Here is a 24,204-nt window from a genome sequence, read left to right as displayed (position 1 = left end):
ATATACATATATAATCCTATAAAGCTGATTTAACACAGCAAAAATTGTTTAGTTTACAATACTTAAAAAAAATACTAAGACCCTACTTGCATATCTGGACACAGAAATTATACATTTTACAAAACATAATGTCTTCATTGAAGTTTAGTATCTCTCTGTAAAAATGACAATTTGGTTTAGTGAAGACACTGAGTGATTCAGGGTCCAGGACTGCTTGCCAAGGTTGACCAAGGCCCAGCGATACTTGCTCTGCTCAATAAGGTTATGCACGGGAATCCACATCATCCTCGGTTAGTTCACCTTGGTAAATATTAATGCTTTCTTCAGTGACTGCAAGCATTTGAGATGAGAGCCACAAAGACCAGCAATAGCAATGAGGATGAGTGCCCACATGGTATCATCTTAAATATAAGAAGAAGGCATCTGTCTTTCTCTTCTGTTTTATTCTGTCTTTGGTAAGTTTACTCTGTTCCTCGGTAAGTGCTTCATAAGAAGCTACACATTTGTATTTCACCATGTCAGTCCTTTCCCTTTAAAACAAATTGAGAATAAAAAGTCATGACTACCAAGGTGTTTCATACTCTCTTAATAATGTCACAGAGTTGTGAGCTGTCAAGTGGTATTTCACTCAGCAAAAAAAAAAAAAAAAAAAAAAACATTTGATTTATCATAAGGAACACATTTTATTTCCCACCTAAGTCCCATATATGTATGTATGTATGTATGTATGTATGTATGTATGTATGTATGTATCTGGGCTGTGATAGCACATGCCTTTAGAACCAGTGCTTAGGAGTCAGAGGCAGGCAGATATCTGAGTTTGAGTTCATCCTGATCTACAGAGTGAGTTCCAGAATAGCCAGGGTACACACAGAAACCCTGTCTTGAGGACCAAAACAAACAAACAAAAACCTGATATACAAAACAGGAATTTTTCTTCATTGCAAAAATATTTCCTATGGCTTCTCATAGTCTATAGTCATGACATCTGGAACTTTGAGAGCAATGGTTTATTATCAGAAGTCATAGGAAACATAAGACTATGTGTCAGCCTCAGAACAGAGGTCACCTCTGGGAAAGGATAAGTGAGGAAGATGATGAAGCTTTATTTCTATCTAAGACTCTGAAAGAAGAAAAAGCTTTAAAAAGGATTGTTTGGCAATCCCTGTTTTTACTTTACACAATGTGCATGCATGCAAGTGTATGCCAACTTGTAGAGGTCTAAAGGTGACACTGGATGCCTTTCCTGTTTGCTCTCTGATTTGTTAGTTGAGAGAGGATCTTGACATTGAACCAGAACTTGAATAGCTAGCCAGCATGACCCAGGGAGAGATTCTATTCTCTGTTCCTGAGTAGAGGACTTGAGGTGGCCACCAAGCTGCCTGGCTGTTAGATGGGTTCCAGATATATGAACACTAGTCCTGTACCTGCACATTAAGCACTTCATTCCGTGAGCCATCTTCCCCAACAACCACTTGCTAATTTTAATATGGATCTTTTTCTTTCTATTACCTATAATTCTATGGCCAATTATAAAGTAAAACCTAAAGGGACACAATTGCAGGCTAAGAAAAATAGTTTCAAAAACAATGAAAGAGTTACTATAGAGGTAAAACAGTCCTTGCTTGTTGTGTTACCTATTTGTTGGTTCTTTTTGTTTTTTGAGTTAGGATTTTTCTGTGTAGCATCGCTGGTGGTCCTAGAATTAGCTTTGTAGACCATGATGGCCTTGAACTCACAGAGATCTGTATTCCTCTTCCTTTGAAGTCCTGGGATTTAAGATGTGTGCCACTATACTCTGATTATTACTAATTTATGAACATGGTCTCACACTGTATCTCAGGCTGGACTAGAACACTTATGTAGACCAGACTGCCCTTTCAAACTCTTGGCAATCTTCCTACCTCAGCCTCTCAAGAGCTCAGATTATTTACTTGTGATGCCATGCCTAGGTAAGACATTTTCATATATTATTTATATTAAAATAAAATGTATTTGTATTAAAGTAAAATTTTCTCTTAGTATATTTGAATAGCAACTCTATTCAAAAGAAAATAGTACACATACTAAGATGAATGGCTAAGAAGTAAGCATATGTATAAGTAATAGATAATTTAAACAATATAGTAAATACATCAACACTAGAATCTAAAAGATGAGGTTGTAAGTATAAAAGTCACACTTTCCTTCTTTCTGTGTCCCTCCTCCTAATCATTTCAGGATCTTCTGATTGGAGTGAATATACCCAATGTAGGTAGTTACATATCTATTTCCTTAGCTACGTTAGTATTATTTCCTCATGACAGGTAAAATCATTACAGGGACCCAGGGATAGAGCACTCAGGGTTGAGACAGGACTTTCAAACTTGCGATATATTTACCAGAATGAAACACTTTAAGGTATGATGCCAGTATCAAGTTATAGTGAATAAAACCACACACCATGAGCTTTGTGCACCTCCATGCTGATAAAATAAATTGATCTTTATTGCACCTGTCACTAAGATCCGGAAAACCAGACGTGTCACTTACAATAATTACCAATAAAAACTGGGTGAGAAATTTGCTGTACTGCCTGGATATAAGATCAACAATAGCCCCTGAGACACAAGTGACATAGCTGTCAAAGTGAACACTCTCAAGTGGTATACTGGGTTTCAGAATCTTTAGCATGTCTTCTCCTTGCACATCAAAAGCCATTAGATAGACCTGAAGGCTGGAGATCTTTCCTGCTAGGGCTTTATAGTTCTCATCATTTGGCATGTTGTGTAATCATTTGTGCATCACTGAAACATTGCGGACCAGGAGATCGCTGTGAAGGCACATGGTTGCTATCAGTTAAGACTCTTGCCATCTCAGCTGTAAAATCACAGAAATCCAGGGCAAGTGAACTCAGATTTACACACCACTCTAGTTCAACTGCAGTAATAAGTGTGCTGTTGCCAGAAATACCATTGCCCAGTAAAATCAGGTGCTCCATAGTGTTGGCAATTGAGTTAGAGACAACAGGGATGTTGGGGGGGTCACTATTTCCAGCAGAAACACACAAGACAGCTATTTTAGTCTCCTACTCCTACTCAGTATTTTTCAAACAGCTGCTAAATTATACAAGGAAACAGAACACAATGTTATCATTAGCACTTGACACTAATCTTTTAGAAATGGGCAACACAAAGCATTCAATGTTGAGATATATTGTTTCCCATTACTTTATTTCTATCCAATCTACAAATGCAATTAGTCTCACATTACAATGTAATCAGTAAGATACATTAAACATGCAGAAAAGATAATAAAAGCAAGTGAAAAAAATAACACCTTTAAATAGCAGGAATGGGATTTGTGTAAGAGAGCTTTCTCTGCAGAAGAATCCAGGTTCATTTTTCAGCACCCACCAACCAGCACACTACCTTCACTCACTACATTTACAAGAGAACCAAAACCCTCTTCTGACTTGTAGCAAAGAGACATATATGCGGTACATATATACCCATGCAGGCAAACACTTAAAATGCATAAAATAAAATATTAACAATTCACATAGCAATACTTACCCAGCAAGCTATATGATTTATCCCAAAAGATTTATGCCATCAATTGTCACATAATCACAACTAAAATGCAGTTAAGATATTTATAGGACATATATTCTAGCCCAACACTGTGTGTGTGTGAGAGAGAGAGAGAGAGAGAGAGAGAGGCAGGCTCTCTCAATCAAACCAGAGTCTGCTGACAGGGCTAGCCTCTGTGGGCCTGCTTGCTCTGGGATACCTGACCTTGGGCCTGCCAAAGTTATAATTGTAGGTAGTCCATCATGCTTCTACAGCATTTACACAAGATCAGGAAATGTGGATTCAGATCTTCTTGCCTGTACGTTACCTCCATAATTTTTAAAGATCACTGTTCTTGATTGTGTCTTACTACTTTTCAGTCAAGAGCTAGACTTGTTATTAACACATGCCCTTGTAAAGCTTACTGTGTGACTTAACTGATTAATCTTCTTGAAGTCAAGTTCTTCCCTCTTGAGGTATGTGCTGGATAGACTTCTTTGCTTCTATCTCCAAACAGATTAAACCTCTGGAGTTTCCTATAGGAGAAAATGGTCAAAATGATTTTCTAAATGTTTAATATAAGCACATATTAAAATATGTCTAAAAGATATTCTAGAGTAGCTTCTACCATCAAATTCATAGGCAAATCACATTCAGACTGTTGTGCATATTCAGAGTGATGGCAAGTACAGAGAAATAGCAAACATGGTAAAGGGCATGGACTAAGTACAAAGCTTGTATTCAAATTTAATGACTGTGGACAACACTGGAACCAAAGCCAAATGCTGAGCTCACATCTGGAGTCCCAGAAGAAGTAAGAGTAAAAGAACAGCACAGAGACATTTTTAAAACAGCAAACAAAACACTAAGGTGTGAAGAACCTTTTGTAGCCACAGACCTAAGTTTATCAGAAAATTGCATCCTGATATTTTATACAAGAGTAAATAAATATGTGACTCTTAAAACCATGCTATTTAATGAAAAATGGCTTTTCCATTTTATACCTGTGCTTGTTAAAGATATAAACATACCAGCCTTGACAAAAAATGAGAAACCTTATTTCACAACTGATTAGATTTGTTTCAAATACATGCATTATAAGTATATAGGTGGGTGGATGGGGGGAAGGATACAGAATCAATACATGTTGAGACCAGAGACTAACACTGGGTGTCTTCTTCAGGTGCCCTGCATTAAAATAAAAACGGGCTTGCTTTAATTTGATGTATATGGTTCTTTTGTCTGCATACATATATGTGTATCATATGAGTGCTGTGCCTTCAGGAGACAGAAGAGGGCACTAGATTCCCTGACCATTGGGTTACATAATAGTTGTGAACCATCATCTGGCTTCTGGAAACTGACCCAGGTCCTGTGATAGAGGAGCAGGTGTTCTTAAATATTAAGCTATCCCTCCAGCCCCTCCCGCATGTCAGGTTTTGAGACAGATTTCTTTTCAGCTGGCTTACAACTTGCCATGCCGAAGGGACAACTTGCTATGGTGCCTGGCTTTTATGTGGTTTCTGAAGTCAGGTTTTCATGTTTACAAAGACAGAGCCAATTTCCTCATCCCCATGTGTTTCCTATTGCTGACAGTCCAAATCCAGAGCGACCACGTCACTCTAGAGTTAAGTATTCAGTTTTGATGCAAGGGCAAAATTACTGATGTCCTAGGTAGAAGTTTTACAATCTAGGTAGTTTAGGGCATGAAACCTTCATTCATTTGACTTCAAAGATCAGAGCTAACATATCTACCCCAGTGTGCCTACTTCCTCAAATAGAAAAATGGGCCCCATACCTGCCTTTCCTATGGGAGTTGGGCCTAAAGAAGAATTATCTTAATTATGACATGAATCTCATGGTAAAGAAGTTGACCCAACTCATCAGCAAATCTCCTGCTGACCTATCACTGGCATCCTTCCTATTGATATTCTGGAAGATTCTGAAGGTCACATCTCAAGGTTCTTCTGTATGATGCTTCACCAGTAGGTTGGCAAGATGTTCCTATAAGTCTTCTTTACTTTGGTCCAAGGAATCTGTTTCAGTACATACTGTATGATCTCCTTCTTCAAGACCTTCATGAACTTCAGGAACTTTGAGAAACTTCAACAGGTATAATTTAAAAAATATTCAGACAGTAGTGGTCCATGACTTTATTTTCGGTAGTTGGGAGGCAAATGCAGGTGGATCTCTATGACTTACCTCCCAGCAAGGTCTACAGAGTGAATCAAGGACACATGGGACTACACAGAGAAACTTGATGCAAAAAAAATTAAATAAATAAAATAATTAATTAATAAAATTAACATGGGCCTGAAACCTTTAATCCCTGCACTCAGGTCTCAAAGGCAGGAGGATCTCTCAGCTTGAGGCATGCCATGGAACACAGAATGAGACACTGTCTCCAAATAATGAACAAATAGAAAAATAGACAGAGATGTAATAACCAAAAAAAAGAAAGAAAGAAAATTAATGATAAATGAACAAGAAGAATCAATTAGCAACAGGAAAACTCACCACATGCCCTGCAGTTTTGAGAAGCAGAGGTTGTCAAAATTTTCAATCCAATGTAATGATTGTTTTGTTCTAACGTAAGGGTTCTTAGAGAACAACAGCCCTCACCTTCTGGTTTCTTTTCATTTAAAGTATTACATGTGTGTGCTACAATGCCCAGCACTATTTCATAGGTTCTGAGGGCATGTATGTATGTGCACTTTGTTTGTGGCTGGTTTCTGCAGAGGCCAGGAGAGGGCACCAGATTCTTTGAAATGAGACTTACTCAGATGGTTGTAAGCCATTAGGTGTTCAATGTGTATTGAACCCTTATCGTCAATAAGAATAGCGGGTGCTTTTAGCTGCTGAGCCATCTCTGTAGCCCAGTTATTGGAAATTTCTTAATAAACACTTTTCAAATAAGTATCATAGTTTTGTGTATCTGTTAGTATATCCCGTGGTTCTCAGAATAAATTAGGGTGCCAGGTATCCCAGTGAGACAGTCCTTACTAAACTATTTACTTTGTAGAAAGTAGGTGCCCCCACTTAACCATTTTCAGAAAACAGAGTATGGAGAGATATCACTATTAGAATTTTGTGATTATTATTTATAATTACAAAGTATTCATAACAACATTTGACATGGATGGATTGAGACAATGAAGTCTGTGCTGACATTTTTGGTAAATTAAATTTATCACATGGGTGAAGGGTGCATGCCTATAAACTCAGCACTCAAAGAGCTGGGCCAGGAATATAAAGAGATTGGGGCTATTTTAGCATACACAATGTGTAAAGAAAATTAATGGTTTCAAAACTTCTGACTCCAGCTCTGTCTTGATGGTTCTTGCATTTAAACCTAACAATGAGGAGGCAGAGGAAAGCATATCTTTGCAAGTTCAAGGACAGCCTGGTCTACATAGTATTCTGGAGAAAACTTAAAAAAAATTCTGATTCCCAGGCATCTTTTGGGAGAATTAAGTCACAGAGGAGTACTCATAATATATATTTTTTAAAAAACAAAATTTAAAACTGTGTGTGTGTGTGTCGTGGTGGTTGAAGCAGGGTCAGAGACCAGCATATTAATGTGAGATCAAGGCTACCCTGATGCAAAATATTTAGTTCAGAACATCATGAAAGATAATAAAAGAAAGTCAATAAATAAATGAAGTCTTCATTTTCTATTGAACCCTATAATATATCAATGCCAAATGTGTCAGAGGTCAGTGTGAAACAAACACTTAAAATGTAGGTTCCTGTTGTAGTATAGACTTGAATGTCTAGGGACAGGCCTAAATGGAGGAAAATACCACTCCAGAAATCTTGGAAGTAGTTGACAAATGGTCTCTCATGAATGAAAAGAGTTCATTGCCAGCAAACTAAAGAGTTACCTGAGAGTATTTTGTAAAGAAATGGTTGAAATCTTTCCAATTGACACCTCAATTAGATGATTTAATATCTGGATAATTTACAATTACATAAAATATGTAAATCATGAGAAAGAAGTAAACAAACTTACTAAAGGAAGAAGAAAATGGCAGTCCTCACAGTATTACTGTCAATGGACAATCAGTTGAGGAGGCATCAGGTAAATATGTGGTGAACCTGCAGTAGCTGCCAACCAAGGCCAATGAGAAATAAATATGAAAGAGAGATGAGGGAGTTTTCGGAAGCAAATGCTATACTTATACTCTGCTGGGAAGTATGGGACGGTTTGAAGCTTGGTTGGATATCAGTATGGGGGGGGGGTCCTCAGGCGCGAAAAACCTATTCTAAAATATGGTTCATGTATACCTTGCCAAAGAACTCAGTATATTTATTAAACAGGTACTTGCCCATCAATGTTGATGGCATCACAGTGTGCAGAACATTATTGAACCAAGTATGGTGTCCAAATGCCTTGTCATGGATGAATCTCATTGATGTAACAAGAATGTGAAGATTTCATCCTTATATAAAAAGTAGTTCTGTTGTTTGTAGTATGCAGATCCAACTGGGGCTCAGCAGCAATCTTCCTCCATGCTGATAATTCAATGTTTTGTACTGCTGCACAAAACTCTGCCATTAAAATATCCTTTTCCATAGCAGAGCAGAAATCCCGACTTTCACCTTGCCAGATTCCCTCATACCTCACCAAGTTTCAGATACTGTGAAACATCCCTGGTGGCAATGCCTGAAATTAGGATGGGTCATTCAGTCTACTGGTTGTAGACAATTTAGAAGGTGTTATATTACAGGAGAAAGTGCCCATCATTCTTTTCTCTTTGTCCTACATCTTGAATCTCCTCCCTACTACTTCCTCTCTCCTCCTTGTGTCCTAGTCCCACCTATCTTGCTTTCCTATTGACCAACAGTGCTGTATTCATTAACAGATAAGAGAAATATATTTGCAGTATGACAACTCCCATCATCTCCTCTTTTCTGTCTAAATAAAAAGAAGGGTTTTAACTTTAACATAGTAAAATATATAAGAAAACAGTTATCAAGTAAGAACCACAGTGAACAATAATTAGTCCAATAACATTTAGCAAGATTTAAAGGAAATATTCCATCATCTATCCTATCTTTGAAATCTAAAGTTCTATATGTAACTTATCTTTAATGCTTACTAAGGAAAACCATAACCTCAACTATCCATCAAAGACCACAGAAGGATAACGTATAAACTCTAGAAATGACAGAAACATCTCACTACTTGGTCAGGCACCTGAAGTTCTTCTGTAATGTTCCCTATTCAGCCCATAGGCTATAGTGTGCCTGGCAGACTTCTCAGCAAAGCAAGAAATTTCAAAATGTCCCACCTGTGTTGGTAGTTTTTCTATCACATTTTTTCTGTGTCCTGCAGCATATCTGGGAGACTCTTCCATGAGATAGGAACCCTGTAGCAATGTCAATCTTATATCAGCAGACACTTCTATGTGGGTCCTGCTTTATACAGCATAAAGTCAAACAGTCTAGAGAAGAGTAGTATCTTGCCCAAATGGCTAGTCTTTCCATATTGAAATCAATCTCCATAATGAGTTTCTTTGATGTCCATCTTCCTTTCTAACTAGTGGTGTTGCCAGGAGCAGTTTTGCCTCACAGTTAAGAAAAACTCTAAACCATTTAAAATGCCATGTTCTGTAGGTCTTTGAAAGGTTTCATTAATACCTATCTCATTCAAATATATATGTATATATCTAGAAAACCTAACTGACACTATACGTTTTACCTATTATAAATAGCTCTCTATAATCTGTACTAAATTATACATTATGTTTCTAAATGAGCTATATAATCACAATACTTAAACCAGAGGGTAAGTAGGCATACACATAAGTTGGGTGGGTGGATGAATGAATGGATGGATGCATGGGTATATGGATGAATAGGTGAACGGATGGATAGATGGACAGTTGCATAAATGATTGGATGGAAGGATGAATGGATGGGTAGGTGGGTGGATGCATGGATCAATCAATAGAACTGTGTTCTGAATTTTTATAATTTGTGTTTAGTTTGAGGTTTTACATGTCAATCACAGTTCTATCATGCTCCCATCCTCCTCTGCTCACCCAACCTCCATCCCATTCCCATTCTGCTCCCCATGTATGATGAGGACTTCCATAGGGGATCTTCAAAGTCTGTCATATCATTTGGAGCAGGGTCTAGTCCCTCCCATACATGTCTAGGCTGAGAGAGTTTCCCTGTATTTAAAAAGTCCTTCATATTGTAGGGATAAATATTGATCCACTACCAGAAACCCCACAGCCTTCCCATTCCTCCTGATAACCCACATTCACGGGTTCCAGGCTGGTCCTATGCTGGTTTCCCAGCTATCAGACTGAGGCCCATAAACACACCCTTGTTCAGGTCAACAGTTTCTGCAGGTTTCGAAATTCAGCCTGGTCTTGACCCCTTTGCTCACCACTACTTCTTCTCTCGAGCTGGATTCCAGTAGTTCATCTCAGTGTTTAGCTGTGGGCATCTGCTTCTGCTTCTATCTGTTACTGGATGAAGGCTCTAAGATGGCATATAAGGTAGTCATCAATCTCATTATTGGGGAAGGGCATTGAAGGTAGCCTCTCAACTATTTCTTAGATTGTTATTTGGGGTGATCCTTGTAGATCTCTGAACATTTTCCTAGTGCCAGATTTCTCTTTAAACGTATACTGGCTCAGTCTATTATATTTCTTTTCTTGCTCTCCTCCATTCCATACATGACTCAATCTTCTTGTTCCCTCAAGCCCACCTCTCCCATCCACTTCTGCCCTTCTGTTTCTCCTAACTCCCTCTCCCCTCACTGCATACTCCCAATTTGCTGTTTACAGTTCCCATCATTTTTGTGTGTTTTAAAAAAATTAAATATTTGCTTATTGTTTTCCTATATTGAAAAGAACTTATTTTCTCTATCTACCTATACTGATTTTATTTTTCTTACCCTCTACTCCATATAATTTCTCACTTAATGCCTTTCTGTTGATCTTTTTCAATGAACATACTTTCAAGAGGTAACAACCAAAAATGACAAAATAATGTATAGTTATTACAACAAAGTTGAAGATGATCATACATTTGAAAGAAGCATGTCCTAACGAGTGGCATAAGATTCAGAGACCCTCCTGTCTCTAGATTAAGGCAGTTATGTCCCCAACTGGATGGCATTCCCCTACATATGGAATTGGTGTTGGGAGATGGGAGGGGAGGGGGGTTAGAGTGCATGTGAGAGGACAGAGAGGGTAAAAGTGAGGGAAGGAGGGAGGGAGAAAGGGAGGGAGGGAGGGAGGGAGGGAGGGAGGGAGAGGAAACTGGGATCCACATGTAAAATAATAAATTAAATTAAAAAAAATGCTTTGACTCCAAAATTTAAGTTCAAGGACAAGTTACTGGGGAAAAGGATTTCTATTTTTGTTACCACAGAAAATGAAAAGATGTGGATTCCTACTAGACTAATGTGGTTTGACCAAGCCAGACCACCTGAAACAGAGTACCAGGTGATCCTACATTCAAAACAGCTGGAATAAGCAGCCTTACAGACTACAGCCAGGATTTCTGAATCTTCTTCCAATCTCCCATGACATCGCCCCTTACCAGCAGGAAGTAGTTTGGAAAGAACGACTCCCAAATTCCCAAATATTGTCTATAAATGTATGTTTTCATTTAAATGGACTTAGTTATATTAAATAAATAAATAAATAAATAAATAAATAAATAAATAAATAAAATTCAGAGACCCACATGGTCCTAGGGGAATAAAATACAAATATAACATATTGTTAATTGTTTTAATAAGAAATGTATTTCCTGAGCATTGTTTAATAAGCAATAATTCTACAAGTTACTTAGTTTGAAAACATAAAGATTAAAATAATAATATCCAAGTTAGAAAATATTCATCAAAACACCTTTATATCACTCCCAAGGGGTTAAGTAAAACACAGTTGTCTCAGGGCAGTGCCCAAATCTGTAGCAAAAGCAGCACACACAGTGAGATAAACCAGAGACCTCTTCAAGCTATTGCTTTCCATCTTTCTCTTGTACTCAAACTTGTCCCTGTGAGGCTCATTGGATGCCGGTGGTGGGATCTTTTCATGGTGGGCTTATTAACATTTTCTAGATGTGTGACACTGGACTGCAAATAGTCCTTGTGATAATGGGCTGTAGTTGGGGGATTTCATATTGTTTAAAGAGATATAACATAAAACATCTAATGGCAATTTGAATGCAAACGCTCAGTAAAATTCTGATGCTGTATTTCCTTTAAGTAGAAATGCAATGGTAACATTACCACCTAAGAGGAAACTTCCCTGGATACCTTAAGCACACCTCCTATGATGTCAGAGCTTGACTTCCTTAAACTGTAACAAAGCAGATTTTCAGAATATTGGATCTTATTTGTACAGAAAGAAACTTGATTCCACCTGGTTGTTGGAGCATCCCTTTGGTCACAGACTCTTGAGGCAATGACATAGGCAGAGGCTGAGGAATAGGCAGATGGGAAGATCTTTGTGAGTTCAAGGCTATCCTGGTGTACTTAGATAGTTCTAGAACATTCAGAGCTATGGAGAGAGACCCACCTCAAGAAACTAAAAGTAAGTTCATAAATAAATTTTATAAATAATTATATTCCATCCCCTATGTATCAGCCTATAAAATATCAAAGGCAATTATGTCAGAGGCTAAAGTGTAACAATCTCTGAACTATTAAAGCACGGAGTGTCATAAACAGCTGAAGGTTCAGGGGATGCCAGTTTTCTGCTCACTCTTCTTCAGTGGGTGAGAGCCCTTCACAGACTCATCAAACACATGCTGAGAGGGTATAAGCCTGTCTTCCTCTTCATGCTTCTCACCTCTGCTGACTTTACAGAGCTTGAAAAGACATCTTTCAGTCAGATTTATGGCAGCACACACAAATATTTTCCTTGCTATTCAAAGACAGGAGAACCACAAATAAGGGAAATCATGATAGTTCATGAACATGTTTCCACATGGCCCTCATTTTAGTTGAAAGAGTTGGCATGTGAAGAGGATGTGTCTGCATTGATGTGTGTCAACTGCTCTATCTCTGGCCAGGCATCCAGTCACAGACTTATTCCTATGTATGGCAGAGCCCTGATTGCTCTTCTCTTAATCCTGTAGCATATTGTTTGGTTAAGAAAGAAGTTAGCTACACAGGGACCAGAGGACTGTGTACTACCTGGGGTCAAAGCACAGTACCTTCCTTTGATCAATGACTCTTTGAATTTGCTCAAACAGTAATTTAACATAATTTTTATTAGTTCCAATATATGTAATTGTCTCTATAACATGAAGAGCTCTGAAAACATAATGACTATCAGAATATGAGTTAAAGGAATCATTCACCAGAAGCCGAAAAACCACCACAACAGCTCGCTATTCAGCTCTCTGAGCTGAAGCTGGATCTGACTGTACTACATATTTTTTCCATCAGTAACATAAGCTTCTTTTCCATTAGAAAAACTTATATAGCATTTTTAACAGGATTACACCTTACAATTTTTAGGATATACAGAAGGAGGCATGATCACAAGTTGCAATAGCCTATAAGCTGGAAACTAATTGTCAATTTTTCCCAAAAACTGAGTAAAAGCAATTGTACATGAATCACTGTTTTGAAATAATCAATCAACTTTTTGTTTGTTATAGAGAACATGTATTACATTTGGTTCCCTGCCAAAATATCTCCTAGACTCCATATGGCATTTTGTACCACATAAGCTAATGCTTCAAAACAAGGATTTAGCACTTTGGCTGGGGAAATAGGTAAATGCAACCATAACAATGATCTTCCTTGCCATAAGACCGAAGTCCTACTATGCTGTGTGAGAAGCACATAACCCTCCCATGGTTTTGCATAGTCAATATAGCAAATCTACTGATGCTGGATTGCATTCTCCAACTGTAAGAGAACTTGTCTACTCTCTTCAGTTAGTTGTCTAGGTGAATTGGGATCACTATCTCCTTTCAGGATGTTGCTTAAAGGTTCCAAATCACCAGTAGGTTCTTTTTAAAACAGGACATAATCATTGGAACATTTCCTAATAACATCTGAATATCATTCAATGATCATAAGATCATTTGAATTTTCACTGACACCTTTTTAGGTGGGGGCTTAAAAGGGCTGTAGTTCCCTGAAGCTTTTTCTCAATAGCTGACATGGTCTCATTTGCATCCTCACTGACACCTTTTTAGGTGGGGCCTAACAGGGATGCAATTACCTGAGGCCTCCTTTCAATAGCTTCTCTCAAATCTTACATTAACCGCCATACTTTCAATTCATTTTTTAACCACCAAAATTTAGATTTCGTTATTCTCCCCTCTGCTAAACTCTTTTGAACCATACATACAGAATTCTCTGGCTTTCAGGCCATTCTGGCTTTAAACATTTCCTTCTGTTTCACTCTGCAAGACGGTCATGGGAGACTCAGAGCTCCAACCCTTTCAATTAAGACAGTGACCTGATCTCTTCTCTCTCTCTCTCTCTCTCTCTCTCTCTCTCTCTCTCTCTCTCTCTCTCTCTCTCTCTCTCTTTTCTTTTTCTTTCTATGTCCCAAGCAATTTAAGTAGTACCTATTGTTGGAATTCACACATTCACAATCACATTTCAGATACTCATGTGTGTCCACATTATACATACAGAACATACATACATTTTTCAGCTCTCTTTTTTTTAGACCAATACTAGTTTGTTGAAATAGAACATATTTAATTAAAATCTCTTGTAATACAGCTGTTGAAGCTAAACTTTGAAATATGAACATCCAAAATCTGAACACACCCCAATATATGTCACCTTTTTTCACTGTTTTTTTTTTTTTTTTTTTTTTTTTTTATGAGTCCTTAAAACACTTTCTAACAGGCTACATTTTTTTTCATACATTTGGCTGGATGTAAGCTATGGCATAAGAATGGAAAAATACAGCCTAACTCCCCAATGACCCCAGGAAGCTAGAAGTTTAAACCTTAAATTGCAGACCTTGCCCTCAGCTAGTAAATAGGCGAAAGGTCACATTGTTTGCTGTACTCACAGGAACTGTGAGTACATGAGCTTTGTCATCCCACCCAGGAACCTGTGTGAATGCAAACCTCTGGGGCGTTAGGAAACTCATTGGTCTATAAAACATGGGCTTGTATGGTTTTAGTTGATTGTTCTGCTCTGAGCAGTGTCTAGATGCTATGAGATGATTGGTCTAAGACGCTCGGGCTTTGGTGTAATTCTATAAAAGCTATCTTACTTCCTTGCTAGTGGTCCATAGTCCTCTGCCCCTGTGTGACACATGACAATGGACCCCAGTGAACTTGGAATATAAAGACCTCATGCTTTTACATCAAGACCGCTTCTCATGAGTGATTGGGGGGGCGCCTTTCCTGAGTGGGAGCATGAAGGTCACGCTCTACGGGTCTTTCTGCAGAAGCTCCTAAGGCAGGAGCCATTTAGGTTAGTCCTGCCTTGGCTCTCTACGCCTGGGATGGCCCATTGCCGCTCATCTGTGACTGCAGCTGTTTGAAAAGCAAGCAATCACCATTGTAGCAACTCTGAGTTCTTGGCACCCACAGTTCCTGTTGACCTTGTGTGTAAGTGGGGCCACATCTTTGCTTCCACAAGACCCGGTGCAGCTATAAGACAGCTATGATGGCAACTTTTGGGAGGATGCCTCTCCTTGGGCCACACTCTAGTGTCCTTACAAAAGCCTGGTCTTTCCCTGAAGATACAGTATTTCTTACATCTGCCACCTCTCTGCTGGGATTAAAGGTGGGTACCACCACTGCCTGGCAGGAATTTGGTATTTTATTACATAGTCTATCTCATTTCTTTAAAAAAAAAAAAAAAAAAAAAAAAAAGGATGTTGCCCCTGGTATCTTTTACTTAAAATGTTTTTTTTTTAATTTCTGAAGCTTTCCATGTATACCTTCAAGAAATTGTTTTGTATATACATGAAAAAATACATAAAAGTCAGAAAATGGTGTTCAATGCTCTGGAAACGGAATCACATGTAGTTGTAACACACTCAGTAGCTGAATGCTGAAAACTGGACTTGAGTCTTCTGAAAGAACAGCAAGGGCTCTTAACCATGGAGTCATCACTCCAACTCTCATCGCTGTTATCTTAATGACAAGACATGGTGAAGTCAGGATACCTAGTTTGGAGGCATTAGCCCATGACACTCTCACATCAAGAACTGCTTAGACAGACAGATCCTGGTGGGATGATCAGTGAAACTTCTTTGAAGGACAGATTGACCAAATGGTGGCCTGTGAGGTGACCTAAAAGTGTGTGATCATACCAGCATTGTGAACTTCCACTAAACACCAGCAGAACTATCCTTTGTTACTAAGCTCTAAGACTCTGTTAGAATTCTCAGTGTTCAAAGTCGCGGACATTTCATGGCAGGTCATGAAACATCTAAATCCCTGCTATCTGGGATTTGTTTAAAGCGACCTCTTGGCTGGATTAGCCCCCTCCACAGTGTGTAGCTGCAATTATCTTGGGGAGCTAGGGGACATACATAAAATGGCAAAGCATGACTCTTCTCAAAATTCAAGTCTTGGAGTAAGGAGCCATCCATTAAAAAACATGAAACAAGACAGAGAAAATATAATGAGTATCTACTTGGGCTTGACCCTCTTTCCATCCTGTCCCTAGTAGTCTTCCTCTCTTTATCTTCCTCTGTGCTGGGGGTGGAACCCAGAGTCTTGGCACATTTCCAACCTTTGGTTTTCAGAGAAAGCATCTCACTATTTAGCCTAGGCTGGCCTTGAATGCATGTTCTTCCTGTCTCAGTCTATCAAGCTTTGAGATTATAAGGATGCCCTACATTCACCACAGCCTTTTAGAGCTGAATGATTTGTGAAGGCTGTGGTAATAAAAGAATATAGACTCATTTGAAAGAACCACCGGAGATGAATTGACTCTTGTCCATGTCTCAGCCAGACAGCTATCTTGTAGAATCATGCCCTACTTATTATTAAAGCTTTTGAAACTCTGACTTTGGCATGTCAGAACCCAATCCTCTCAAGGTTTTTATAAGTTACCTGATGTGAGGTTGTTTTGTGACTGCAGATTCCTGATGTGTGTTGATTTTGTGACAGCAGCATGGACAGGTGATGATGTAGACCATGGCAGGAAGACATTCCAGGCTCATGTCTGGAAACAAGCTGAAGAACAGAGACTAGTCACTCCGGTTGATTCAGGACTCTGGTAACACTGAACAGTTCATCAGCTTCATATGAGTCAAAGCACAAATGGAACCCTGGATGAGTAGGGCAGAGAAGGCACAGAGGCAGATGTGAGGAAATAGTGGGATTTGAGGGATAAGCACTTCCTTTGTGTGCCCCACACGGATGCCTCTGAACATGGCCACATGTATTTTAAGCAGCAGCTGAGACTGCATCAGAAAGGAAAGTTCTAGCATAGTACTGAGCTGCCCCAAGATTCCAGACTCAGATTCATCTGTCCTACTCCAGGAGCCCTGAGCCTCTCTGCTTCCATTATTTATGCTTATGTCTCACTCAACATAGCCAAGGAGGGGCTGCCAGTTAAAAAAAACTCCTGGAAAGAGGCAGCTTCAGTGAGAGGATGATAGGTATCTGCTACATTCACTATGCTGTTGGAAAATAGTGCATTTTATTTTTTACATATTTATTATATGTATGTTTGTACATGTGCATGTGTATGAGCATGTAGAGGTTAGCCGATAACTTGCAAGAGTCAATTTTCCCCTCCAGCACAGGTTCCAAGGATCATTCTCAGGTCTTCAGATTTGGTGGCAAGTGCTTTGACTTACATAATGCTTAAATGACTTTGACCTCTTCCATAGACTCATTCCTTAGAATACTTGTTCCCAGTTGGCAGCAGTTTTGGAGAGGTCATGAAACTAATAGGGACAAGGCTATAGAGAGAAATTATATCATGGGGTGGGTTTGATAATTTACAAACTTGACCCATTCCAGTTTAGTGTCTGCTTGCTATGTGAGGGTATAGTGTGGTCTCTCAGCCTCATGCTCCAGCCACTGGCTGCCATTCAGCCTCTGCCATTATGGTTCGCTCTCTCTGGAACTGTAAGCAAAAATAAGTTTCCTTCTTCTTCTTGCTTTTGGTCATGGTCAGAGCAAGATCATTTGGTTTTTGGTCTACTGGGATGCATCCCGTTGTAGTCACAGAGTCCTCCTAAGTCATCCAGTCTGCAGAACTCAATTCATCACAATCCTTACAAGCTAAGCTTAGCCATCTTTCCTCAGTGGGCTGTTTAGAGAGACAAGTAATTGTGAAGAGTAGAGAAAGGAGATTGTTCTGTGTGTCACACTGTACAGAGAAACAGAGTTCCATTCACAATCAAGTCTATAGTTCAGGAGTCCTGAAGTGTGATGGATAAGAGAGGGGCAATACCACAATAAATGAACACAGTTTTTCCTTGTTTGAAAGTCTCTCCTCACATGTGGTAAACCTAAAGTTCCTCTTGTTCTATCCTAGGGATATTCCTTAACAACCTTGAGTCAACAGGGGTCAGCACTTACTTCCTTCTCTTTTTCTTTTTTGAGACAGAGTTTCTCTGTTCTGGAACTTGCTCTGTAGACCAGGCTGGCCTTGAACTCACTGAGATCTACCTGCTTCTATCCACTGAGTGTTGGTAAGCATGTCCTTCTTTTCCAAAGCTACTAGGCAGAATTTCTATAACTGGAGTCTCCTTCCCACAAACCATAACAATCAGAACTATGAATAAGTAAGATAAACAAATCAGCAAAGTCAAAGGCAAACATAAAAAAAAACCTCCTCAAAGAATACATACCTTCCAAACAATGTTCCATTCCCAATCTTCCACACCAAAAGTAATCAAGGAAGACCAACAAAAGGAAACACAGAGTTGGTAGAGATATTTTCACATGATATCAAGGGCAAAATAGCTTGCCAAATCTTCCATAGCAGGGCTCATACTTGGGATCAGAATAATAAGGACACAGACAAGAGGACATGAGCTTGAGGCTACACTACTTGACTTGTATCAAGAAAACCAAAGTAATGAATCAAAGTAACCAAAACTTCTTTCAAAAGAAAGCATCCAGGGAAGTAAGATTGCATGGGGCAAGAGAGATGGCGAGTGGTAAAGAGCTTTGGTCACTGTTCCAGAGCACCTAGGTTAGATTCCCACCACCCACATGGTCGTTAACAACCACCAGTTCCAGGGGCTCTAATGCCTGCTTTTGGCCTAATCATTCACTAAGCATGCATATGGTGTGTGTGTGTGTGTGTGTGTGTGTGTGTGTGTGTGTGTGTGTGTGTGTGTGTGTATACTGGCAGAACAAAAAGAAAACCTAACGAGTAAACTCACATATACATTTTAATTACCAAAAAGTAGAAAAATGGGTGAAGGTATTGATTTTTGTTACTGGGGAAGTTGAGTATCCTAGTTGGTTAGATTGTCAACACAATGTAGTTATTTGGGAAGAGGAACTTGACTTGAGAAAATACCTCCATCTGGTGTGTAGCAATGTCTGTTGGGCATTTTCTTGGTTAAGTATTTATGGGGGCAGGCCCAGCCCACAATGATTGTGGTCATCCCTAGGATGGTGGTCCTGGGCTTTATAAAAAAGCAGGCTAAGAAAGCCATGATGAGTGAACCAGTAAGCTGTACCCCTCCACAGCTTCTTCAGGTTCTGTCTCCATGTTGTTGCTAGACTCTATGCCCTGACTTTCCTCAGTAGTGTGACCACAGAAATTGACCCTTTCTTTCCCAGATTGAGTTTGGTCACAGCAATAGAAATCATAACTAAGACACTGTGACTTACACATTGCAGTCTTTAGTCTTGTTAGTAAAATAATTCAGAAATAGACTCAGAAGCGATCTTGTGGACAATTTTAATGTAGTTTGAAATGAAAACAACAGGGCAGGCAAGCTGTAAATCTTGGCAACTGCCTGGTGAAGGGAAATAGAGGAGGAAGAAAGAGAGCCATATTGTTTGTAAGCAGTGACTTGGGGAGTGGAGGGAAGGGAGGGGGATTCTAAGAAACAGAGTGAGAAAGCCCAATGTATCCAGGAAAGCATACTGTCTTAGTTAGGGTTTCTATTACTGTGAAGAGAAACCATGACCACATCAATTCTTAACAAGGTGGTAACTTACACTTTCAGAGGCTCAGTCCAATATTACAATGATAAGGAGCATTGTGGGAAGCATAGTGGCATGAAAGGAGACATGGTACTTGGGTACATCTTGGCTTGCAGGAAAAAAAGAAATTGACTGAAATGTACTGGGCAGTATCTTGAGCATAGGAAGCAGCAGAGCGCAACCCATAGTGAGATAATTCCTCTAACAAGTCATACCCACTCCAACAAAGTCACATGTCCTAAGAGTGCCACTCTAAATGGGCTTCAGACTACCACCCATGCCAAGGCAGTGGGCAGCACCAGAAAGAAAACAAGATGGAAAAAGGAAGAAACAGGTACGTTTTTCTGAGTGCCTGCACCGAGGAAGAGTCCTGGGAAGGTATTATAACTCTCCTGAATTCCCTATTCTGCCACTTCCATTCCAGACAGTTCTACTTGGTTAAGGGCCAGATACCAAATCTCACTGCATTTCTATTTTCCCTGAATATTACCTAGTGCATGGTAAAGAAGTTCTCAATGGCATAGCTCCCCCTGACCAAACGGGGGTGTATGTATGATCTTTTTTTCAGAATCTCACCCATTTCTCAGCTTTGAAGCTGCCTCTCAGGGATTTTATACACAGTTGACAAGTTGTCAGCCGAGAAGGCTGGAAAGGCAGCCTGCTCTACACTTACCAAGTTGTGTCTTGTCTGACAGGCCAGTTAGAAACATTTCTGTTCTTTATGTTCCCACAGCATCCAGGGCGGACCCAGTGACCGCTCCACTGCTCAGCATGACAGTTTTCTTTCTGGCTCAGCTACTGTTGTGACTGCAATGGAAGAACAGACAGACATTGGTTTGGTTCCCATTATGCATGCCCGTAGTATTATAATAGTTTATGAAACTGTTTTATGAAATTTGAATTAAGTTTCCATTTGGGATTACAGGAGAGCTAGTCAATGAATGATATTCTGATACAAACAAGGATAATTCTGCCTGAAGTTTTATCTATATTTGCTCCATTCAGGAGGTGCTTTGGTTCTGAGTTTAAATGGGCATACTGTGCATGGTGGCTCTTTCCCTTGAAGTTTTTGAGTGGAGAATGAAACTTAACATTCTCTTACTCTTGTGTCTATTCACTTTACCTATAGGGCATCTGATATGCACAGGACAGCCACTACCAGAGGAAAATCATTTCTTTGGTTTTTCAAGACAGGGTTTCTCAGTGTAATCCTGGCTGTCATAGAGCTCACCCTGTAGACCAGGCTGCCCTTAGACTCAAAGATTTCCTGCCTCTGCCTCTGGAGTGCTGGGATGAAGGTGTGTGCTAACACCTCCTACCAGGAGGGAAAACTCTTAAAGTGGACATGAGGACACAGTTGGAGAAAAGAATATCTAGGAATGGTGGTTGAGACCTGTAATCCCAGCACTGAGGAGGCTGAGGCAGGATCATAGCCTGGGCTACATACATAGTTTCAAGAACAGCCAGGACCTCAGAGGGAGACTCTGATGTGTGGGAGATGAAGGGCTTGGGGTTGATAGTGTGTGCTTCAGTCTTTAAACTAAATAAAGGTATAAAGGTGTTTATTTTAACAATATAATTGCAAATATTCAAAACTCTTAAGACCAACAGAAATTAAATCACAGCACCACAACCAAGTTTTCAGAGAAAAATGTGGGACTCACATAAAAGTGCTTTGGATGGTTATTGCAGTCTCTCAATCCTGTAGGAAACAAAGGAAGAAGTGTGGAACTGGCAGGGGTTCCTGCCTGGCAGAAAATATTTGTGGTTCTTACTTGTTCATGTGGGTTTAAGCTCAGGGTGAGTTTAAATTCAGAAGACACAAATAATTTGGAGGAGGGAGGTCCAGCCTTGTGACCCACCTACAGAAGCATTAGTTCTTGGTAGGTCAGACTGTGTCCTCAGCTAGCCAATGGGCTGACAGTGTACGCTTTTTAGGGCTAGCTGGAGTTTGCTGTGGTAGGAACAGCCTTGGGAAGTGCCTGGTTCCTGGTTTGGAAGACAGTGCTAGAGATCCGCAAGTCTGGGTGAAGGCACACATAACAACTTTATGCCTCATATATTTCACTCATAATTTTTATTTTAAAAATGACCCTGAGGTACCAGGAGGATGATGGTGGTTTATGTAAGGTCAAAAAAACCAAGAAGGCAAGCAACCACTTTTCTGGTACTCAACTGTGCCAACCTTGCCGCTGATATTTGGGAGCTAACAGGCTTCTCCCGCCTCCCTTCCCACTTCCCTTTTCACTGAGCCTGTGCTTGCAGGCTGGTCCCCACCTGTTTAGTCCTGCTAGCAGCAGGACCCAGCTTCTCCATCTAACCAGCCTCCAATGCATGTGTGTCCTTGTTAGCCCATCCTTCTTTCGTCGACCTGGCTGTGAGTACATAGAGGTTTGAAGTGTCAGAGGCTGCTTCTTAAACCTTGCTCATGTGTGGTATTTTCACGCCCAATAATTCTCTGAGAGGCCATGGTGGAACATGTCTATATTATGTCTATAATGCTAGCATTTGTGAGGCTGAGGCAGAAAGAGAACTGGCATTTCCCAACCAGCTGAGCTATCAAGGTTGAAATTACATTGTAAGGAAAAAAAAATAATCAAAGCCAATCATCCAAGCAAACAAGGACAATTTTAAAAAGTGTGGTAATATAGGTCATTGGTACAGAGTTCTCCTTGCTGGTTCAAGGGTGGGGTTTAGTTCCCAGTATTGCAAACAAGACAGAAAACCATGTTTGTGTGCTTCTGGAAAGGCTGGTTTTGTGTGTCAACTTGACACAAGATAGTCATTGGAGAGGAAGGGGCCTTGGCTGAAAAAATGCCTCCTTGAAATCTGGCTCCAAGGCATTTTCTCAGTTAGGATCAATTTGGGATGGCCCAGACCTATGTGGGTGGGGCCATCCCTGGGCTAGTGGAGTAGGATTCTGTTAAGAAAAGAGGTCAGTTAGCAGCACAGGTCTAAAGAGTCTGCATCAGCTCCTGCCTGCAGGCAATTGCCCTGTTTGACTCCTGTCCTGAATTCCTTCAGTGATGAATAGCAAAGTGGAAATATAAGCCAAATTTACCCTTTCCTTCCCTAGTGACATTTGTTCATGGTGTTTTATCACAAAAAACATACCCTAACTAAGGCAACCTGCAAAGATAACCCTGGTCTAGACTAGAGATTTTCCTCACAGGCCATGGCTACCTCCTCACTGGTCTTATGGTACTTTTCCTGGTCTCTCTGGTCTACCCCTCCACTCTTTCCCATTTTTCCTGACATCTTCCCAGACCACTTATAGCCTATAGCTTCCAAATGCAACTGATCTTGGTAGCTCCTGGGTCATAGCCTATGCCAGATTTCTTGCCTGACTTACTTTATTTTAGACATCTGACATCACTCTTACAGTAGTCACTGCCTTACTCATTGAATTGTGCTGTACCTATGAGGTGGTTCCAGCAGATTCAAGGCAACCTCACCTGTTTTCCAAAGGTCTAGGGTAGAGTTGTAATTGGTGTTTTATGAGGTGGCAGGAGATAATAAAATAATGTTTTTGTTAACATACTGCATTTTTAAGCAAAGTCCCTTAGTAGCCTGGACCCTCTTATGTGGGATAAGATTACTAGGATGATGCTCACATTACTTCAGATAACTGCTAAGCTTGCATTTAGTAGCCCCCTCCTCGCACCCCCTTTGATTTTTTGAGACAGGGTTTCTCTGTGGCTTTAGAAACTTGCTTGGAACTTACTTTTGTAGACCATGCTGGCCATGCACTCACCACACAGGTCTTCCTGCCTCTGCCTCTCAAATGCTGGGATTAGAGGCCTGGGCCACTACCTCCTGGCTAGTAGCCTTAATCATGGTTCTTCTAGCTGCTAAGCTTGCAATTAGAAGCCTTACTCGTGGTTATTGTTGTACTTCTTCCATCTCCTCCTTCTTCTTGATAGTGAAGCTTCAGATGCATTTAAAAAAAGTCTGTTGTTTATTAATATGCATATGTCTTAACCAGGAAGGTTAGAAAGTTAGCATGGGGGGGTTATAGAGGTGAGGAATTGTTACTCATGCTAAGGATGACTGGAGGGAGGTCAAATGAGATAAATATGAAGTCAGTCTTAGGCTTTGCAAAGATGCATCAAAGTATGAGTCGGTGTTTGCTTGGTGGAGGCAGAACCAATGTAGTGTTTACATCTCATCCCATTCCATTCACCATCCCAACCAAACCACCTTATCAAAGTCAGTCCCACTGTGTCCAGTCCGTAGTTCAATGTCACAACCCTCAACTCATTTTTACTGATTTTCTCTCTTCATCTCTTTCTTTGTTCTTGTCTTCTTCCCTTCCACACTCGTCCCCTCCTGGCATCTCTGCCCAATGGAGTACAAATACAGAAGTATTTTCTGTGAGTACATATAAAGGCTGAGGCATTTGCTCCTGATTGCTATCTTTTTAAAATTTTGTGGCACACAGAATGTTGAACCCTTAAGGCCCTGTCCATTCTGAATGCTAAATTAGGCATCAGGAATGAATGAGCCCTAGATGCCATCTGGAATGTGCCATCCCATCCCCATATATTGGTGACTGGTG

The 24,204-nt window shown here is 40.0% G+C and overlaps 1 pseudogene; it reads right to left on the bottom strand.

Moving 5' to 3' along the window:
• Window positions 1–82: 82 nt before the first annotated feature.
• The window catches only part of LOC127217063 (F-box only protein 33-like), a 73,588-nt pseudogene continuing 49,466 nt past the window's right edge, over window positions 83–24,204 (bottom strand).

The sequence above is a fragment of the Phodopus roborovskii genome, unplaced genomic scaffold, assembly GCF_943737965.1.
Source record: "Phodopus roborovskii unplaced genomic scaffold, PHOROB, whole genome shotgun sequence".
NCBI lineage: Eukaryota > Metazoa > Chordata > Mammalia > Rodentia > Cricetidae > Phodopus > Phodopus roborovskii.
This window is presented reverse-complemented; position numbering and strand designations above follow the sequence as displayed.